Consider the following 22,484-nt stretch of genomic DNA (forward strand, 5'->3'; position numbering starts at 1 on the left):
ACATACATTTTTCGATTCCTGCCTTCTCTTAAACCTCATTCCTCCTCCAAAGCATTTTTCTGCATGTACTGATTCCCCAGTTTCCATTTTTTCTATATAATATACTACTAGTCTTTTCTAATTATCCCACTTCCTATTCTTTTATCCCTGTTACAATATTCCCTACATCAAGTATTGCTGATTTAGATTTTGATTTCCATTTTCTAGTAGTTGCTTTTTTTGGCAGCCACCAGAATTAAAAGTTATTAGGCCTTTCTATGTCTGGGCAGCTCAGATGTTGTATTCAGCTAAAAAAATAATTTCCTTAGTTACACTCATTTGCTTGCCCAGTATTCCTGACAGAATACTCAAAAGTAATTATGCCAACTCATTACACATATGCTCCCAGTTACCTCCTTCTTCCCCATTACACCTCCAGCATTTACCATCAACCTGAGAGAAAATGAGTTGGAGTCTGCGCGGGGTATAAAAGTATCTATGTAAATACTTCCAGGTAAAAATCAGTCCTAATGTCTTCTTGACCTCTTCCCATTCTACCATCTTTCCCTCCCTAGTTATTTGCTCCCAATATCATAGATCCTTTGCCAATTTCCTCAAGTAAATTCCAGCCCCCTCTTGCCTATTCTCTGTACCCATAGTTGCAGTCATCCCTATCTAAAAAATCTTCTTTCTCCAGTCTTGATTTCACTTAGTTCTTCGAATACTTTCTGCTACTTTATGAATATTATAATCGGTATGTCTATTGTTATTCTCCTTAAGGAACTGGATCCAAAATCCCTCTGTTTCTCTTTATTTCTTGAATTTCCCTGCTGCTTCATCATCATCCCTTATGGCTTTGAATTGTAGCTTTCTGCTTGTGTTATGTATATGAGCCTCAACTGTGTAGCTCTAAAATACCCCTTCTAATCAGGTAATCCTAAACCACTATGTTCTGTTGGAAGAATCAACTTATCCCACTTAACCCTTACTCTCTTCCGCTCCCAGAGAAATTAATTTAACTCTTTATAAATTATTGTCCACAACTTCTCCACTGGCTGATAAAAATATCCCTGACCTGTATATAAATCTAAAGGGACTAAAAACATTTTCACTCCATAAACAGGAGCTTCATGTTTCTCAGTTTTTGTATCATCTTTTATTTAGTCTCTCCCATCATTTCTTTAGCTGCCATAACAGAATCCCTTTTAATCCATACTCATAAATACTTCATTTTATTGTGTCCCCATAAATAAGGATATCGCTGAAGAAATTCCTTGTTTTATCTCCATTAATTTTATATCCCGAAAAGACTTGAAACTGTCTCAAAATGTTCCACAACACTGAGATGTCCATTTCAGGTGTAATCAGGTACAAAATATATAATCTGTAAATAAAGCAATTTTTTTCTTGATTGCCACAGCAATTCTATCCTTGAATTTCTGAGTCCTTTATTTTCTTTACCAATGAGTCTAAATGTAAGACAAATAAAGGGAGAACGAGGACACAGCTTGTCAGAAAGGAACCCTCCCACTTTAATTTTTGCCTCCGATCCCTCACATGCCCATCTAATTAACCTTATTATTGTGTCAGTGAATGCAAATGCCTCCATTACCCTATTGATAAAATCCCAGCTTACTTTGTTGAATGCTTTATCTGCATCAAAACCTACCAACAACAGCATTTTCTTATATTCTGCTTCTCTCTGGATCATCATTGTTCTATTAGTGTTGTCAAATGTTTGCCTCCCCTCCACAATACCTCATCGATCCATATTTATCAATTTTGGCAAGAGCTTTGCCATTCTTTCAGCTATTATAGACATGAACACTTCATAATCATAGCTTAAAATTGAAATGGGCCTATATGAAGCTGGGTCTGATGGGTCTTTGCTATCTTAAGTATTACAGCCACCACAGCTTTTGTCCAGGACATTGATTATTCTACTCCTTTTAGAAAACTGTTAAAACCTTCCAGACTTTTATCACTCTCTTTTCACCTAGCTTCCAAACTATCATAGGAATACCATCTATTCCTGGTGATTTTTCCTGCAGATTGATTATATGTCGCCATTTTATCTAATCTCCTCCTAGCTTAACTGTTAATTGTTGAGCCTCATTTGCCTCTAACCTTGGCATACCTAAGTGTTCTATAAATACTTCCATTTGTGCTATTTCTTAATTTCTACAATTCTCTACTTTATACAAATTTTCATAAAATGTGTGAGATATTTTTAGTGCCTTAATAGCATTTCTGGTTATTTTTGTTGTTATAGGCCTGCTAAGTTTGGCAACAGCCCCTTCTACTTTCTGTTGCATAACTCATTCTGCTAAAAGATTTTGTGCTGTGGAGTTATGAAAATCAGCTGCTTAATAGCAATCTTTTTAAACTCATGCACCCTACTGTTGCACCTCATTTTTTCCGTTATTCTGCAATTCTTTAACCTTTGTCAGTCCCGCTAAATAATTCATGTTGCTTCTTGACTGTGTCTCTTTTTCTTTTATTTCTGTCCTATTTTAAGCACCATTTTCATTTTATCTTGTTCACTAGCTACAAATTCTGAAGAAATGTCTGTCTTTCCTAATAACTCTTGAATAATTCCAACTGCCTATTCTTTAAATTTCTCTCATTTTAGCAGGTAGGTAGGGAAGTGTGAGTATCAAATTTTTACTTCATTACCCTGCATTTTTATCATAGTTGTTATTGGTACATAAGCTGAAATAGGTATTGGATGTATTAATGCTTTCAGTTAAATGCACATGTTCCTGTGAAATATAATTAATGTGTAGACTACCCCAGTTATTGTACCTTGGGAAATAATTTGAAGTTCTTTCCAAGTTCCTACTATTGAATTCACATCTTCCATACCAAATATTTTTATAACTTTTTTCAAAAATCTACCATCTTTTGTTATATTTTCCTATCTAGGTTCCATAGATGCATCCTTTACTGTTGCAAATGAAGTTGTAGTTCCCACCTATAAGTGATATTCTCTGCTGAAAGCTGATTATTTCCCCCAAAATTTTATTAAGCTCCATAACTGCAGTTCTAGGTGAAATATAAATATATCCGAGCATAATCCTCCTTCCTTGCTAGTGGTCCCTTACTACCACAAATTTACCATTATTATCTTTTTCCCCTCTTGTATCTCTATTGAAGCTCTTCTAGCAATTAGTATAATTAATCCCTATTTCCTTTGTCCCTGATATTCTGCTGAATATCCTTCTGAAATCCTTTCTTTATCAAATTCACATGCTCACTTCTTTCTGAATGTGTCTCCTGTAACATTTCTGTTTGCACTCTGCATTTCTTAATCTGATTCAATACTCTTACCTTTTTGTCTATACCTATTAGTTCATTCACATTTCAAAATAATATTGATAGTGTAGCCATTTTCACAAGAAGTTATAATTCTCATCAATTGTATTTGACAGATTTTCAAATGTCTATTTTCATCTTTTGTTTTACATGCACCCAAGAATCTTTGGCAGGTTAATCATTTATACAGTTGTTTCTATTCATCTCCATTTGAACCTATGTTATATTTTATAAGATATTTAATGATGGTATTAGGTTTTATTATTTGGCCATTTATGCTGCAATAAAAATTATCTCATTTTTGGCATATCTCACAATCCCACGTTTATTGACATTAAAGGTGAAGTCTTCACTACCACTCTGTTTCTGGTAAATCATCACGTCTCTTTTTCTCAGTATCATTTGTAGCCACATCCCTATATCTTTAGTTTCTTCACAAGCCTCTCATAATACACATTGTTAAAACCCTGGCTATTGTTTCAATTTTTTGAATATGGGGCTCCCTTCTTCAACCCTAGTTGTTAGGCACTTGTAGCCCTGAATCCACCTAGACAAGTTGAGCTATCAAGGCATCTGCCAAATGAAGCCTCACTGCTATCTAGCTATAAGAAAATATTCATTCACAAGTTCAGCAGACTGCCCTTCATGTTGTTCTATACCATAACTTCCCTGCAATGGAAATAAGGCTAAAATGTCTGTAACTCTTGAGTTCTTTCGTAGGCCCATTATTTGTAAAAGAAACATTGGCCCCAATTGCAAAAGACTTACTCTCAGTGTAAGTAACCACTTATACTGAGAGCATGCTCAGAACAGGTGCTTTGAAATCTGGTTCCAGGTGTGTCAGCCTGTTTATAGATAGGTCTTACACTGATGTAAGTCTCTTATATTGAGACCAAGTCTTTCGTAATCAAGGCAGACTTACAATGAGAGCAACTCTTTTGAAATTATGGCCCATTGTTATCCTATTTCAGTCCCGCTTGTGATGTTGTGAGGTATTGCCAGCTGTGCCAGGAGAAGTAAGGCAGTGGATGTGTAACATATGCCAGCATAGCTAGCTTGGGTTTTGTAAAACATTATATGTCATTTGTACAGGTGCTTGTGTTAAAAATGTATTTGTAAAGTTCCTTGTGTTAAAAAATATACCAATGGTGGGTCCTGCTGGACAGAAAAAGAAAAATACCTGTATGTCAGACTATATGGTAACTATTGAAATTAATACATTGTAACAGAGGATACTGGAAAGAAAAGGTTAATCTCATTCTGGCTAACTTTGAAAAATAGTTTGAAATGAAATTACCTGGTTTAGGCCATAAACATTGTATCTGACAGTTCTCAATACAGCCAGAGAGAAAACGTCTGTACTAGGAAGCCTTCCATATTGTCCTTAGCAGTGAACTAATTGGTATCCTGGAAGGGTGGAAGTGTTAAAATGGTTTTATGGCTTCCAGATGCTATAACACATCTTAGTAAAGCTCTGTCTGTGTGTATGGCATCTGGAAGTGTTAAAATGGTTTTATGGCTTCCAGATGCTATAACACATCTTAGTAAAGCTCTGTCTGTGTGTATGGCGACACATATGTGCTAGATTCTGATTCAGTTTCCAGTAAAGGGTGGTAGTATAGGAACCAGACTCAGATGAACAGATGTATGCGATGCCATTCTGTAATCCAGGACTAAAATGATGTTTTAATACCAGATGAGACAGAAGTCTCGGAGCAGTCTGTTTTTGGAACCTGACAAAGAAGGAAGACCACTCACCCACTTAATCTTGCCTTCTTTTAGTAAGTAACTAGGAATAAGTAATTCCTTAGATCAGTCAGGAACTATAATTAAGTATTGTTTTTCTGTGTCTGTGTAAATCTGTTCATCTGTGTTAGTTTAATATTTCCTGTGATTGAAACTCTGGTGTAAATAGATATTTACTATTTTCATGTTCTTTTATTATTAAATATATTTAAACTTTTCATTGTGGCTCGTCCTTTACATAATATTTAACCTTTGAGAGAACTTATATCTGTTTGGTGACTCTGTAGCAACTCCTGAAAGCCTTACTGCATTGGTCAAACACTTTATTTGGTATTAATATTAATTTCACTCAGTATAATTGGGTACCCTTGTAAGAGCTTTAGATTAGCTGGCTTTGGAATGTCTGGTGGCAGTGTAACTACCTTATAGTCTTGCAGAAGGGGGCATAACTAGTAAATCTGTGCCAGCATTTCCCATGTGTGTGTGTGTGTGTGTGTGTGTGTGTGTGTGTGTGTGTGTGTGTGTGTGTGTGTGTGTGTGTGTAAATCAAATCTCCAATAGTGTGTGTTCCAGCTGCTTGGAACAGGGACATGAAGCACTGGTTTCATAGAGAAGGTGCTGGAGGACTTGGCTTGGACACTCGGCTGAGGACTCGACTCTACAGCTGTGAAAGTGGGGAGTCTCACTGGGGCCCAGGAGAGAGACCCTGTACTGTGTGTGTTCTCTGTGTGGTCATAAGGGAAATTGTGCTTGATGCAGTCAGCTGCATCTGGAACTACTGTGTGTATCCATTTTTATTCCATGTAAACTTCCTTCTCCAGTGGCAGTGGTTAGGATTCAGGCTCCTTGATTACTGGCCCGGTTGGGGGGGGGGGGGCATCACACTGCTCACTAGTTCATTTTGTGGTTCTCCATTCAGCACTATCATTATTTTTAAATTCTGCAAATTGTTTCAGTGATCAATTATTAGTTTGCAGTGTTTTTGATTTCTAAGGTTCTGATATTCTTACTTTCCATTTCAGTAGCAAAATGTCTTGTGGATTCCATCTACACTCCCTAGTGTATGTTAAATAATTTTCTTTCCGTGTTTATACTTCTGTGTAATTCCCTTTCCTGGATTTTCTTATTGTGTTAGATGATATTTTATTTTTTCTCAGCCTTCTTGTAGGCCTCTTTTTTGTATCCAAAAGCAATTCTCATCTTTCTCTATGCCTTTCCCTTTTCATTTAGGCTTACATTCTGACCTGATATGGACAACAAGCTGCAGTATCTCATTTCTTTGGCTTATTACATCATCTTGAATTTTCTGTATGTAAATTGTTTTTTAATCTTTAACTGAGACAGTTTTGCTAAAAGTAGAAGCCATGGCATTTATAATCAGCCTGAGTTGTGCTCGGAATTCTGCAAATCAATTTGGCAACAAGTAAGGAAGGGGATCTACTGATGTAGAGTAAAGGTGCAGGTAGATGGAGTCCTGCAGTAAAATGTATATTGAAGAGTTCAGGAGAAAATCCATAAAGCAGCTGAACTCTATGTAAAGCAATCATGCTAGAACAGAAACTATGAATTGAGTTCACTTTGAATGAATATAAAGCAGTGCTTGCTGTAGCTAGACTGTATAGCACTTTGTAACACACAGATTGCTCAAGCCATATATTATGTTCAACCGCACTGCTTTGGTGTCCAGATATGCAGATACAAGATAGATTCTTATAAGGGAAAGAAGAAGGTGTGTAGAAACATGGGAAAAGGGGAAAACCAGCAAATGGTAACACATGAGGACAACATATAGGAGTGCACAGGAAGAGGGGAAGGAAAGGAACTTTTTTGGGGTACAAAGAATCCCATTTTTTCTTTATTTTGAAGAGAAGGCAATAGGGGGAATGTGAAGAGAAAAGCATAGGGTAAAAAACTAGGGTGGATAAGTGCATACAGGCAAACAAACAGAGACAGGAATGCGCACAGTACAGTGGGGGAGATATTGGTGGAACAGGGACAAACAGACAGTAGACAAATGTTAATGGGCAGTGGTGGGTAACGCAGAAGGTATGAGGAAGGACACAAAAAGATGGGAATATACATGGCTGGGGATAGGGGAGGATATGAGCAATTTACCATGCAATGTGATAGATTGATATGGCCCATACCATCCCCCGGTGGTCTAATGGTAGGTCTGCTGGTCAGGAAAATCTGTTACTTGCTCCAGGATGCTCTTCATGTGGGTTATATATCTGTCCATTTTTACACCATTGCAGCCTTTGCCTCCTACATGGATTGTGGCTGGGATACCTCAAACAATGCAGGTGGGCTATCTTTCACTTAGAAGCCAAAACTCTTCTCTGCTGAGGCACTCCCAGCCACCACATCCTGAAGAACTTTAGCCGCAACCTCATCAGAGGCAAGATGCACTGGATGTTTTTGCAGAGCAAGTCTACCTGCAGTGATGCAACAAAATGTTAAAGTCATAATAACTGAGTATCATGCCACTTGAATAAAGATTACAACACATCAGGACTTGTGTATGGAACTAACCATGGCTGGCCACAAGCCTCTACTGTCTCTTGTAGAAAGTGATGCAGTTTTCATAATATTCATCTCATATTGAAAGAGAAGGGAAAACATCAAAGAACCATAACCACTGTAAGATGAGATAGTAGAGCAATAAATCTACAAATGCATAGGTATCATAGGTATTTCAAACTAGTGAGCAGTGAAGTGTGTGTGTGTGTTTGTTTCCTGCACATATATCAGCATACATAACTATTGCACAGGTGTGCATGGGAACACATCATGCAGTATGCAGTCATTGTGACTCAGTGCCACATGATCCCACCCCAGACCAGGATCTCCTCAAAAACTGAAACTGATATATAACCTGCAATGTCACCACTACCACCTCCACCCATATGCGAGATCCACAAAGTAGCAGACCTAATTCATATGGCCGCCTATTGAAGTGTCAGTACTTGTAATGCCAAATGCTGACAGATAAAAAAAAAAATAAAAAAAAGATCATAATTCCAGGAGAGGGTCAAGTTTTGAATATCGCTGTTCGCTTTCAAATTTTTTTTTTGAAGGGAACAAGCAACCCCCCCCCCCCCCCAAACTTATATATACCAACCCTGAGATCACCATACCTCACAGAAAGGGAAATATTCTGGGAAATGGCCATCTCGAACTTGCTATATGTAAGTCCATTCTTTTGACCATTCATTCTCTCTGTTTCAGAATTCACTCTAGCTGTTCCTGACATTTCAAATGCTTGCCAGTTACTTCTACGGGTCTGACAGTTAGTCGCCAGTAGCAACAACAGTCCCAAAACTGCAACAGCATACAAGAAGAAACATAATATATAAATGCAGAACCCCTCAAAAATGCTTCCTGTACCATTCAAGGTAGTAATGCCTAATATGCATTCCATGCTCAAGTTCATCGGAGTTTATACACCACTCCAGCAGGTGTCCAGCACCACCTGCAAGAAAGTACACTGATATGAGATTAGAACATATGGTCACACAGGATTTGTAGCTGGATAAATTCAAATTGACCACAGTTCCTGCTGTTAAGTAAATAGATAACCATATGAGATTTCATTATACAGCTGAGATGTCTGCCATATGTGTGACTTGCTAGTGCTGTATTGGCATGTTGGTTATAATCTCATACAGGTCTCATACTTACCTGCCTTTCCTGTTCATAAACCTTTGTGGTTTTGGTGCCATTATTGCTGCATCTGTGCAATTTAAGGCACCCAGTAGCTCAAGGAAATGGTCATTGTTGTAGAAAACGTACATGCTGTTATCTCATGGTAGGATGGGAAACCATATTTGATCCTCTGCATGCAGAAGTATTACATTGAGGAAGCTGCTGAGTACTCTAGAGGTATAGACCTATAAAATACCTAGAGTGTCCCCAGTATATCCCTTTAAGGTCCCAGACGCTAGTATGGAAAGAAATATATATATATATATATATATATATATATATATATATATATATATATATATATATATATATATATATATATATATCTTGGTCTTTACAGGTATGGGAAGATATTGCATTCTTATCAACTATGTGCATAGGTGAATTTTATCAACCATGTTCTAATCAACTCCAGAGTAATCAATAAACTCTTAAATGGTAAATTTGTGGTAAGTCTGTTTCTGATGGTACCATTTATGTTATTACATAATAACACTACTTACTTCCACGGTGGTGCAGCAGTAACATTGTTGCCTCATAGCAAGAGGTTCTCCCGTTCGATTCTCGGCTTGGGTTGGGAGTGCCTTTTGTGTGGAGTCTGCATGTCCTCCCCGCGGTCGAGTGGGGGTTTGAAAGACGTGCCTTCGTTGAAGGTTGGGCATCAGGATGGCAACTCGACACCATAAAAACCAACTGCCAATCATTAGCGGACTGGAGTTCCGCTGTGGTGACCCCTAACCGGGAAAAGCCAAAAGACAAACAACAACAACAACAACAACATACCAGTAGAAACCATCAGAAATAAGAGCTATGTTCTGCTGCTTCATGATGGTTACTGCAACTCCAAAGATTTTTACAACATACAGTGACATCATTTTCTGTGTATTTTGCCTTTCTATAGACTGATGCATGCAGATGTGTTATTTCCTCTGTAGAGGTCTATGAATCACAACTGTGTCCACCTTGCATACATTTTGGTTAACAGGTTCATACATAGTTACTAGATATGTGGACCAAGAATCTAGTGAGGAGCCCAGCCCAATTTCCCAATTACCCCAAAGCACAATCTGGTTAAATGACTTGCTCAGAGTCACAAACTACGGGAAGCAACTAAACTAAGTGCAATTCATTAAGACCTCATTTCCTATCCTGTTTCATTTGCATGTCATTATACCACTGTTTATATTTTTCATTGTGCTTTTGGGCTCACAGGGCTTGAACTCAATGTGGGGCAAAGAATGACCTTTAGCTGGCACCTGTGTGAACATCACCAATATCAGTGCACTGTACAGTGCACAACTCACCTGTTTATCCTGGCCTAGTCCGCAGCTCCTTTTGTAATTCACAAGCAGTTAATCCCTTTTGCCTCACAGAAAGAAAAACAAAGTTTGCTTTATTCTCAAACTGAGAACTTCTTAAACTTTAAGAAAAATATTTAAATTAGAATAATACTGCATAAAAAGAGTTAAAAAAAGACAAAAATAGTGTAATTTATATAGACCAAAAAAATTTAGATATACTTGCAAAGCAGACAGTTTTTGCATCTCTTAAGAAAACTTTGAAGTGTTTATCTCATATGCAATAACACGCTAACTTCTAGCTTCTGCTTCAGTTAACAAGCAGATAAAACATTTGGTGCCAGATACACACACACACACACACACACACACACACACACACACACACACACACACACACACACACACACACACACACACACAGGGTTTACTTTCCTCTCTAACCTAGTACATTTAAGAATCAAAGCAAACAAAAAAATCAAGAAAAAAAACTTTAAAATAATACTGCAATAAAACAAACAAAAAGTAAAGCAATGTAAGTATACAAACTATCAGGAAATAAAAGAATAATCAACTTCAAAATATTATTGAAAGACTTTACATAAGTGTATAAGGAAACAGAAACAGTTTTTTGGAGTGTGTGTGTGTGTGTGTGTGTGTGTGTGTGTGTGTGTGTGTGTGTGTGTGTTTGTATTTGTGTGCTGTGTGCTTATATTTTCATGTGAATGACTGAATGGAGTTGATGGTATTCTTGTTTTTTTTTCCCCACTGGGAATTAAAAAAGACAAAAAGAAAAATGACGCTTTGGGCATCCCTATGTTTAGAGGCACCTGAATGTCATGCCTTCCTTTAACATTATTTGCTGAATGGCTTGGACAGTGTAAGGTTGTCTAACTATGGTATGGTACTACTATTGATAAGCAGCATAACAAAAGTGATAATTATACACTGCTGAAAAGCAGATTTATAACTAAATTATCTGATTGTCCAAAGAGACTCATTTTAGTGGTAGTAAACTAAATTATTCATGCTGTAAAAAGATATTTGGCTGAGCTGAACACCTTTCTGCCATCATTTGTCTGGTGGTAAGTTACAAAAACAAAGAACAACAGTACCTGCATTTCTGGTGTTCAGACTGGCTGCATTTCTTTACTTTTAAATTACAAATCTTCATTTATTTAAGAAAAATGGAACTCCACTAAAACAGACAATATTTTAGGGCAATTCTATCAGTGGAAAATAAACTGCTTATGTATTGCACGTTTGTAAACACATATCTGAATATGAGCATGCATAGGACGTAAGGCTATCTGCAGGAACTGCTAAATGACAACTGATGAGCACAGCAGATGGCAATTGACAGTGGAGGTTATAAACCAGACTTACTTAAGAGCACAGTAAATCTCCAAGGGTCTTGACTGTATATTACTGCACTCAGACATTCTGTTCTTCCAGAAGGAATGCATCAAAATGACATATAGTGAGCAGTTCAAGTGACTGATGTGTGCATAACGCACTGCCAGAATCAAGAGCTGTCATTTACATTGCAGAGCTACCAGTTCAGCAGCAGACCTTGGTCGGTGTTACAGCTAGATGTATTGAGGGAGTCTTGAGTGTTTCTAGGATTTGCTGGTGATCCTCTGTGAAGGATAGTTGCACCCAATTTCTTTAGGAACGTATGACATAGTAATCCAGACTTTATGGAGATGGGGAGAAAACATCATAGGGCCGGGGGTGACCGTTTGCATAGCTCTCAACCTTCCATCTTCTAAATGAGGAACACTGCCTCTCACAATGTGTAACAAATGGGCAAAATGTGGAACACCTTTTAACAGTTTACTAACAGCTTCAAACAGGAAGGTTATTGGATGGTTAAAATATGCTACTTTATACTTATAAAAAGTTCTATTGATGAATTAATATGATTTAGTACTATTTGCAATGGATATCAGTTAAACAAAAATTCCTAACACTGAATGTGTAGCAGACCCTTTCAGTGTGGAACTTTGAGGAACATGGGCATTTTATGATTCAAAATGAGGAATGTTCATTGTAATGAGGTACACTTGAGAGGTATGACTGTTTCTCAACAGAGAAGTCACTGGTCTCGGTATAAGCCTCAGCAGTATTCCTGCATGGAGCACTGGCATAGTAGAGTTATAGGTCTTGTCTTGAGTTATGTGCAAATATAATGGATGATGTAGTGGTGCAACAGTTAGCATTCTTGCCTCACAGCAAGAGCTTCTCTAGTTCAATTCTCAGCTGGGGTGCTTTCTGTGCGGAGTGTGTAGGCCCCCCCCTGTGTTCATGTAGGTTTCCTTTGGGTGCTCTGGTTTCCTCCCACACTCCAAGGACATGCGTATGGAGTGTTTCTCCCTGGGCTTCCCCTGAAAATGGGCTGTGTCCCAGTTGGAGTTTTCCAGTAAACAAATGTTAAATAAATAAATAATAACAGAAAATTAAGCAACTGTCAGTGTGGGAAAATATAAATTATAAAAATAAATTTAGGTGAACATTTGCCTGACTTGCATCAAGTACTTAACTTCACCAAACTAGCATATTAAGTTGTCAAATCATAAACATGGAATGGCCTGGGGACAAAAAGCAAATGTCCATAAGCAGGTGTACAGTAGTATAGTAGACCCGGACAGAAAGGTCTTGGGAAAACACAAAAAAAGATGTCTGTACAAAGATGTGTACAGACCTTCATTCGTCAAAACATCATGAATAAAATACACATTTTCATTGAAAGAATGCAAGAATATTTCATCATACTTTCTCAACAGTGACACACAGACCATTAATAATTGAATGACCTATCGTCTGAGGACTTTTTTTAGAAATATAAAACCACCTTGCAGTGCAAAATAAATTGTACTTGGTGAACTGCATCAAATCTGTATTAAACAAACACAACATTTTTTCCCAGATGCAGCATTAAATGCACTTGTAGCAGTCATTTCATATACTCCAGCAGTTTTTCATGTTTTGTTTTAATGGGAAACACATTTATAGTGAGGAAAGACTGAGGTGTTAAAATGTTTATGGTTTATGATCTGCACAGTAAGAACACTGTCTTATTTTTAGATGTATATTATACAGTAGAGTGCTTTGTAATTTACTTAACTGCTTTACTCTGTCTTCAGTTATTTTACTTATTTAATGTATATTTTGAATTCTAAATGTTCTGTATAATTTGCATGTTTTAGATTATTCTCAGACTTCAGTGCGTTCTTACTACAGTGTTTGTGTAGAAGTATCTACATTATGATGCAACATTAAGAGATGGTCCTTTAGCAGTATTTGAATTAAAGTTTCTAATCATCAGAGCTTGCAAAACCATCAGATGTGTGAACAACCATCGTTGAAGCGATAATTTGAATATACAAATGTTCACAAGACAAATTTGCTGTATCACTTAAAATATATTTCCTGTAGTCTAATGTCTGCGTACTTGTTTTACAGGACAGACTAGAAAGACCAAGCAACCCTTTCATTCCATCAAACCACATGCCCTATAAGCAAGGTACATGCACTTTTTACTTGCATAATGTTTGTACTTCTGTGGCAAGAAAATATTTCTGATATAATTATTAAGCTTTAATTAGACTGTAAATATCTAATTGCACAAAGAGGATATGGTTTGAAATCAAAAAGCACATGAAAATGCATATGACAGCATTCTTTAACTTGTAACATAACACAAACCATCATGCTAAACAGCTTTTATAATTGTTCATTTTTGCTTCCCCTGTTTTTGTGAAGTGATACATTTTGCTTTTCTTGCCACAAATGTGTGTCTGTAAGAAAATAATAAATAAGAAAAATAAATATCACACAGTAATTCACTAGAGCAGTAGAGCGTATACGTGCTCTGAATCAGCTTGTCATTTAATCTGAACCTTTGCTATTAGAACATGTTCTTCTTCACAGCAGTTTTCAGCAGACACTTTGCAGGCAGCCATAATAATATCCAGCAACGTGATCAGCAGTGCATGTTGTGTCATAAAACCTTAAGCAGCTCACTTCTCAAATCATTATATTTTCTCAGAGTAAGCTTGAAATGGGTCTAATGAGAAGGGCAGTAGCATTTCCTCCATAGTTTAAGGAGCAGCCTTTGTATCTTGAAATATGGACTCTTCTCAGGTATCTGGACCAAGGAAAGCTAATTTGCTGAATGGCGTATCTTAGATGGTCTTTGTTTTAGTATATCTTTACTAATATTTCTATCTTCAGTGTAATTCTCTTAGTCAAATGCTGAAATTAATTTCCAAGCATTTAGAGATCTGACAGGGAACAGACTACAGTAAATTTAAGAAGTGAAACCCAGCATGAATGATGAAGGCCCTATGCCCAACTGGAAAACAAGAGAGACATAACCTGATTGAATGTGGTCATTTGAAAAATGAGAAAGATATTAAGCTTCCCCAGGACATGTAGAACATTGTCCATAAACTGTAGAGTCTTTGCAACCTTGCTCATAAGCGTTAATCTTTGATACTATCTCTAACCTAAAAGATTCAGTAAACATACTTGCCACATTGTCAAAAGCAGCTACACAATTACCTACTAATGGTATTCTCTATAGTGGGCTGTTGACATAATTTTTCTATGTAAAGAATGAGTTTAACCTGACTTGGACAGTCCTTACTCTCTGTGAAGTATAGTAGTGTGAAGCGAAATAACTCAGGTACTGAAAAACATAAGACTCAGAATTTACATACTCTGAAATAATTAGAGTCATGCTCAAAGAAGAATTGATTCTCTAAACTGCTTACCTTCTGTATGCAAAAAATGCGAGATTGTATTGTAATGGACTGGCATCTCATCCAAATTTAGTTCTCTGACTTGGGTCAACTGAGTGCCAGAAGAAGATAAAAGCGTATATTAGGAAATAAGTGAATGACTTAATCAATGAATTAGTGGTTAACCACATGTATGGATAAGGCTGCTTATTTCATTTTGAATACCATTGGAATATGCTATGCAACAACTCTATGCATAAATGACTTACAGAACATAGAATTACTGATAGACACCCTGTTACAGAAATCCTCAAAGGAAGTACATACAGAATCATAGTAAATAGTTCTGTGTCTGAGCTGAAACCTGGCTTGTGTAATATCAGTTACCATTCACAATGCAATTAATAATAACCAAGAAAAGCAGATCACATGTGTTAAATCTTGAAAAAATATCTGTACAATTTAGCTGTCATATATAATATGTATATTGACTTATAAATATGATGCCGTATATTTATAATGTATTTTATGTGTATCATCATATATAAAAGAAGAACACAGGCCTCATATTACAAATGCAAAACTTAACTTTTTACAGGAAACATAGTGGTCAATGTAATATAGACAGTTGCCAAGAAGTAACAACCATGGAGGAACTGTGGGAGTGCATTAATGAAGGAAGGAGTGAAGAAATAGAATAATAGATCAGGAGAAGTAATACAGGAAGAAAGAAAAAAACAGTCTTATTAAAAAAAATATATAGGTTATTAATGAAAATGCAATTCCTAAGGAATGATGGGAAAGTGACTGTGAAGATGTCACAAAAAAGGAAAGGTCATGCAATAAGTCATGCTAGCCATAAAGAAGGAGTTCAAAAGATGAAGACGTGATTTTTTTTACCCTCATAGATGGGACAGCATAGGTGGAATTTCAAGGAAATTACTGGGAAAGACGTTTGACAATTCCATACATCAGACAAAATTGCCTTCATATCCATGTTTACAGGGCATCAATAAAGGTAGGGTCTCAGCCTACGACAGCAATGCAGATATAAATGGAGACATTTGGGTAGATGGAGAAATGACTAGAGAAACTACAGAAAGAACTCAGGAGTGGCTGAGAATGTGATACACAGGGTCCAGATTACCTATACCCTAAAGAATTAATAGGACTCATGTTAGTACTCAATGAACCATTGACTGACGTCCACTGTCATGCTGAACAAAAAAAAAAAAAAACCTGACACAACACACCCACAGAGCTCTGCTTGTCCACCTTAATAGTGAGCACTCATAGAACTGAATGAAGCCATGAGTTTTATTAAAAGCCTGAAACTAGAATTAGCATTCACTAGAGAGATTCCACCATACTGGAGGATGGTATTAGTGTTCCACTTGCCTAGGAGGGAGTCTAGTAATTACGTAGTTGCTTTGTCTCACTTCTATTTCCAGGAAAAAGATCATGGAAAATATTCTTTGTGACCATGTCACCAGCTGATTGAGTCCCTAAATGCTAGTTCTCTGGTATATGGTATGACTAACAGCTTCACTCGGAAGACGTCTTCCCAGTCTAGTCTGATTTAATTGTTTGACTGGGTCGCCACTATAGTGGATGAGGAGAAGGTAGCAGAGGAAATACATCAAGATATTTTGGGAACATTTAAGGAGTGGAGGGCAGCCAAATTTTACTAGACTATCTAAAAGTATATAATTTAGGCAGTATACTAAGACAAACTTTCTTCTTCTAAGTGAAAACCTGTTAAAATTTTGAGTCTCCCAAAACCTTGAGAACATAGCTGCCTTTGCAGAATTATTCACAGAAGTCCTTGCACAGTCATATCAATAAATGTATAGAGACAGCTGTGCCTGGCAGAAATAAGCCTAGATCTAATTCAAAAAACAAACCACCATGGTAGAATCCAAACATAAACAGGTTGTACAGCAAAAGAAAAAAGTCATAACCAAGATTAGGAAGTGTTATGCTCAACATGATAAAAACACACAACAATCTAAACAACTAAGAGAGCAAATTAAGTCTACTAAAGCCATATTTGAGGTAAAGATAACTTCTCAGGCAAAAGACAACCATAAGGCTTTCTTCAGCTATGACTGAAGCCTCAACGACAGCACACAGCATGCAGATCTGATTATAAATGGAGCAACATACATGGAGCTGAAAGATATAGCAAATCTGCAGGCCAACAAATTCAGTTCCAAGTTTACCCCACATCACCCCCAAGGAAATACCATCAGACTTAACACCCAAACTCTCATTAGGGAGCAGGTCCTACATGCAGTCTCAAAGGTCAAAAACCCTACATCAGTGAGTCCCAATAATATCCCAGGATGCCTCCTAAATAACCTGAAACTTGACTTATCGGGACCTTTGGAGTCAAGTACTTAACCATAGCCTCTAGATAGGCTTTGTGCCATGCAAATGTAGAACTGCAATGTTTAGCCCTTTGCACAATGCCTGGCCATCAATGGACCTCACAAAATAAAGACCCATAAGTCTGTCTAGTCTGATATGCAAAGCTATAATAAGGATGATCATGGAAATGATTATTAAGTATATAGAAATCCTTCAAACACTGGATCCAACCCAGTTTGGCTTTGTCAAGGACAGATTATGCCTAACTCAGTCTGGTGGACTCCTTTGAGATAGTCACCAAGGGAATGGATGAGGATAAAATGATGCATACTGCCTACCTTGACCTGGTTAAGGCATCTGATACAATTCCCTACTGGAGCATTGCAAATAAACTCACAGATATAGGCATGAGCTCCTACATTATGCTCTAAATAGCCAGCCGGCTGTCAGATAGGACCCAGGAAGTTAGGATAGAAGGACCACCTCCACAAAGAGGCCACTTACTACTGGAATCCCTCAGAACTCTGTGATTGGTCCACTCCTTTCTGGCATCTACTTTATTGATATCAAAGCCAATGTCAAGGGCCTCTAGCTGACCAAGTTTGCAGATGATTGGAAACTGGGAGCAGCCATGGAATTCCCCAAAAAACTAGCATCCTACAGAAAGGATTAACACAGACAAATGACTACTATCAAAGCTTAACACTAAATGCCAAGAAATGCATAATTGTATCCTTTGGGAAGCCAGCCACTCTTGGAAATTACTTCATTGATAACACACCCCTAACAGCAGAACCAATTGTCTGAGATTTATATATATATATATGTAGAGAGAATCTAACTTTCAACCACCATATGTCTGAAGTAATAAGGAAGCCATTCTATGCTGCTCATCTTATAAGCAATGGGATATCATCTAGGTCCAAGGAAGTCATCATTCCACTGTATTCAAACCTCATCAGGCCCATCATTGAGAATAACACCCCCTTCAGTATGTACCTGATCAGGCACATACAACAACTGGAACGTCCACATAGATTACTTACAGAAAGAATACAGAGTGTAAACAATATGTCCTATGCAGATCACATGAAAGCCCTATCTCTATACCCTGTTTCCTACAGATTGTTTGGAAGCGATCTATGTTTGGCATACAAGGCATCCTTGGATTCCCCTCTGACAGATTTTTTGCATACCCACAAAATGAATAACATCAGAATGACTTAATCTTGGGATTTAATCTTTCCTTATGACACAAAAAGGACATGTTGAAAGGGCAAGTATGCATCTCATAGAATTCCCTTTCTCTGGAATGGACTTCATCTGTGTGAATCAAAGCTCTTCCCTAACCCTTGTCAAAAGAAAGGTGGACCTTTGGATGATTAGGAGTAAACCACAGGTCTAGCGCCTGTGCCTCTAGTGGTCATGGTTAGCCTGTACATCTTGCACTAGCTTACATATACCCCTTAAAATAACCTCTAAGGCATGTAAACTTGTGGGATATATTTGGGAAGCTTAGCTAGATTTACAAGGGCCAGCACATAAACTTTTTGGATATATTTGGGATGCTTGGCTAGGCTTAGAAAGGTCCAACTGACCATTAGCCAAGTATACACCTATAAGCCTATGAACCTATAGCTCTGTACTTAAGACAAGCATGTAATTAAATATTTTTTGAATATGAACATCTCAGAAGCTTTATTTAAATTTTGCTGGTGTGATGTAGAAGATTTCTGTCCTTTTTGTGAGGTTGATTTGTTTCCTGTTACAACTGGACTTTATCTATCAACTAATCTGACTCCCACCAATAGCTTTCTTTCACCTTGTGGGTATTCATTATTGACAGAAGTGAAAAATATGTTCTGTTACTTTACTTTCCATCAGTACTGCACTCAGTCATGAAAGAATTTCAGAGTTTATTGACCTGTACGCAGATATTTACATTCTGCCTTGTATGAGACGTTGGAATTTTTTGTCTGGTGCTGTAATTTATATATTACTGTCATGTTAGATCTGTTCAGAATATCAACCTTTAGGGCACAGTGCTTTGCTACATCAGCAGTGAACAGCAGAAACATTTTGTGGATTCAGTGCTTACAGTGTGTCATAATCTTCTTTTAAATTCAGGATTCACACAGCTAATGATTTATTAGAGGTACTCTGTTGGGACAGTAATTGGATGTTTCTAGACAGTCTTTAAGAAAAAAATAAGATCCCAAGAGTTCAAGTCTAAAAAAACTGTTAAGACAAGACAAAGTCTTAGGATAGATTTACAGTCTTTTGTGGTAGGTGGACCTCTGCCTTGGTCCAGGTGATCACAGCAGTAGAGGTCCAGAGCTAGAGAGAGGCACCTTCAGAAGAGGGGAGCCAGGGTAGGGTCCAGGAGAATCTTCCAGTGGAGGCAGGTGAACAGTCCTTCTTTCACCCCACCCTTCCACCCTTCCAGCCCACCACTTCCTTCCTGCTGGCAGTTTCTTGCCTGAGGGAGCCTTTCTTGCTCTTCAGATTGGCCAAAGGTTTGGGATGGGGGGAAAAGTTGGTACTGGATTACCCAGGGATATCTTTTACAGGTTTTCTTAATTTACCAAGGTGCCTTTCCTTTTTTCTCCAGGCATGCAAACTCTTTAGCAACACAATGCTCTCAAACAAATTGACAGCATTCAACAATCAAACCTCTCTGTCTGGTACTGGGCGGGCCCTCTCTTCCAGGGGTCTCTGCTAGCAAGTTATTCTCAGAGAGGTTCTCTGTTCCTAGTACTGGATTTATCTATCTGGTGGAGACCACTTTGGATCCTCAATTCCTCAACATTCCATTGGACATTCTGTTTTTCTTATCTGAGCTGGGCGGAATCTGGGATAAGATCGCTGGCACCAAGGCTTGGATGCTCTATTGGATCCACTGGTAGCTATCCTTTCTAAGTTGCAGGCTGTATCCTGCGTATCTCATCTGCCTGCATCATTCTCATCTCTTATCAGTTCTTGCGTATCTACTTGGCTTTCTCACTGCAGAGGTCTTGGCTCCAGTGATTGCTTTTTCCAGAAAGAGAATACTCTTCTATCCTTATTTCTTTTCTGGCCCTTCTGGAGGACGTATTCTTCTTTGGACTTTGCAACTTCTGATATTGGTTATGCAGTGCCCTAGTTATTCTGAGGCATTCTGTGCCAGTATAGTTCGATCGAGTACCAGTCTAGTCAGGTGAAGTGACAGGGTCAGAACATGTGATTGAGCATCCCAGATAGCAAAACAAAGAATCTCTTTTCTTTACTCCCAGACATCAAAAATCAATTGTACTCAAACTGAGTCCAGGCTGTGTGTCAAGTCCAGTTTGAGTCATCTTTCCACTTGTTCCTTATGATGTGGTCTGCGGCATCTATGCTTTCTGGTGCTTTACGCCAAACTGTAAAATGAATGTGCCTGGCAATATGGACACTGTCATTCAGATAATACCTTGCATTCAAAGGAATTTTCAAAAGAATTTTTGAAGTGGGCTAATCAATGTCCACCTAAACAGGGACTCTCTGTCACATGTCCCACTCAGACAGATCACTCAAGACTTGCCAGTCAGATCAGGGATACAGCCATAGACATGGAAGAATGGATGCCTGGAGCAACAATTGCATACAAACAGATACATCAACTTGAAGGAGATGTTTGCAGTCAACAATCAAGTTTAATTCTTCAGAAGTTTTTGCATTTCCAGGGCAGGTGTTGATTCTTCCAGGGCAGGTGTTACTGTCAGGTGGTAACACAAACAAGGGGGTACACACATTCCATGTCATATCACACAGATCAATCTCTTTTTACTGCTAAATCTTTTTGCTCTAAGACTTCTTCCAGGCAAGGTTTCTGGGAGCACAGCACTCCTTAGCAGGCGTGTTGAGCGAGCAGCAGACTGCTATGATCCCCCACGATTGGGATGGATCCTCATGTATTTCGAGAAATTGACACATATTCATGTTAAGCTTCAGATCCTAAACTACTCCGCCTAAACTACAACTGCCAAGCTGCCCACAAATTGCCAAAAAGGTTAAAATCCACAGCTTGGAAATTCATTCTTCATCAAATTCAATCGTATCAATTGCTCTGCCTCTCCTCCCAAACTCTTCTTTCCTGCCTATGCCTTTCCACCAAAGGCTAAACAGGTAGAGCAGAAAGATTGCTCGAGATTTTACTATTTTAACCTACAGGATTGTCTGGTGTGGACTTTGTATCCACTACTGAGAAGTTCCACCCTGGAGCTCCCCTTGAGAAGTCATTACCTCATGTCTCCAACTTCTTTTTCTTCAATTCCAAACTTCACTCTTCTCACTGACCTGACTTCACTCTCTGTTTTAAGGCCTGCAAGCCTATAATGTTATTTTGGGTGTTTTGAAGGCCTAGTACAGAGGAAGGCCTAGAATGCAGAAGAAGTGTGGTTAAGAGAAAGAGATTTTTAATTTTTTGAGTGAGCATTGTAAAGGGATTAGATTTTTATGTGCCACTGTAATTCTTCACTGAGTTACTGGACAACTTTTTGTCTCTACAAAGGTTTGTCCTTTTATGCAGCAAAGGTTGCTGCTCAATTTCTACTGTGACCTTGACTGCTCACCATTTCATTTTTTTTCTCATCCTTTCCTTAATTGTTTTTAGAGTTCCTTAAAGAATCCTACTCCCACTCTAGATCTCACTCCCCCACGGGGCTTGGATCCTAACCCTTTACTCTACTGCCTTTTCTTGAGAGTTTTTGAGCTTATCATGCTATTTGAGAATTTTGCTTTGGGTTGATTTTTATTACCTAAGGGAGAAGGGTACTCTGGCCATTACCTGCCCAGCAGCCTTGCTCTCTTTCCTTTCTTTTCTAATTTTCATTCTTTCTGCTTATCATTTTCTTCCTTGCTTACCTAAAGTGGTTTCTAGTGTGGCTTTAAACCAACAGTATTTCATTGCCTACCTTTATGCAAACCCCCCAAATAAAAGGAAAAAAGATTTTTACACACTTGGATATACACATGCACACACTTGATAATATTTGAGCAGAACTAATATTATTTGAGCAGAACTAAGTTATATTTGTTTTTTTTGCTTTTGGTTCTCAGGGGGGCAAAACAAAAAAACAAACTATTTCTAAGTGGGATTTGCTTTGTATTATTTCTCTGGGTTCCATGGTGCTGACTAGAGAGCTCAGCTGGGATTAGGCCTCATTCCACTAGAGGGCTACTGCTTCTTTTTTTTTTTTTCAGGGGTGGCAACTAAAAGATATTTTGCAGTTAAAGATATTTGGAGTTCTCTCTACTTTTCTCATTAGCACCTCACCTTACCAACTTATAAATGTTCGCCACTTTCATT

At 38.0% G+C, this 22,484-nt stretch overlaps 1 protein-coding gene across 2 annotated transcripts in view; it reads left to right on the forward strand.

The window, feature by feature from the left end:
* SORBS1 (sorbin and SH3 domain containing 1) overlaps nt 1–22,484 on the forward strand; it is a 4,096,285-nt gene that overhangs the window by 430,963 nt on the left and 3,642,838 nt on the right. For both annotated transcript variants that reach the window (XM_044056121.1, XM_044056122.1), the window contains exon 2: nt 13,509–13,569. The gene's annotated coding sequence lies outside the window, so the exon portion shown is untranslated. The remainder of the gene's footprint in view (nt 1–13,508; nt 13,570–22,484) is intronic.

The sequence above is a fragment of the Protopterus annectens genome, chromosome 14.part0 (assembly GCF_019279795.1).
Source record: "Protopterus annectens isolate FY-2018-M chromosome 14.part0, PAN1.0, whole genome shotgun sequence".
NCBI lineage: Eukaryota > Metazoa > Chordata > Ceratodontiformes > Protopteridae > Protopterus > Protopterus annectens.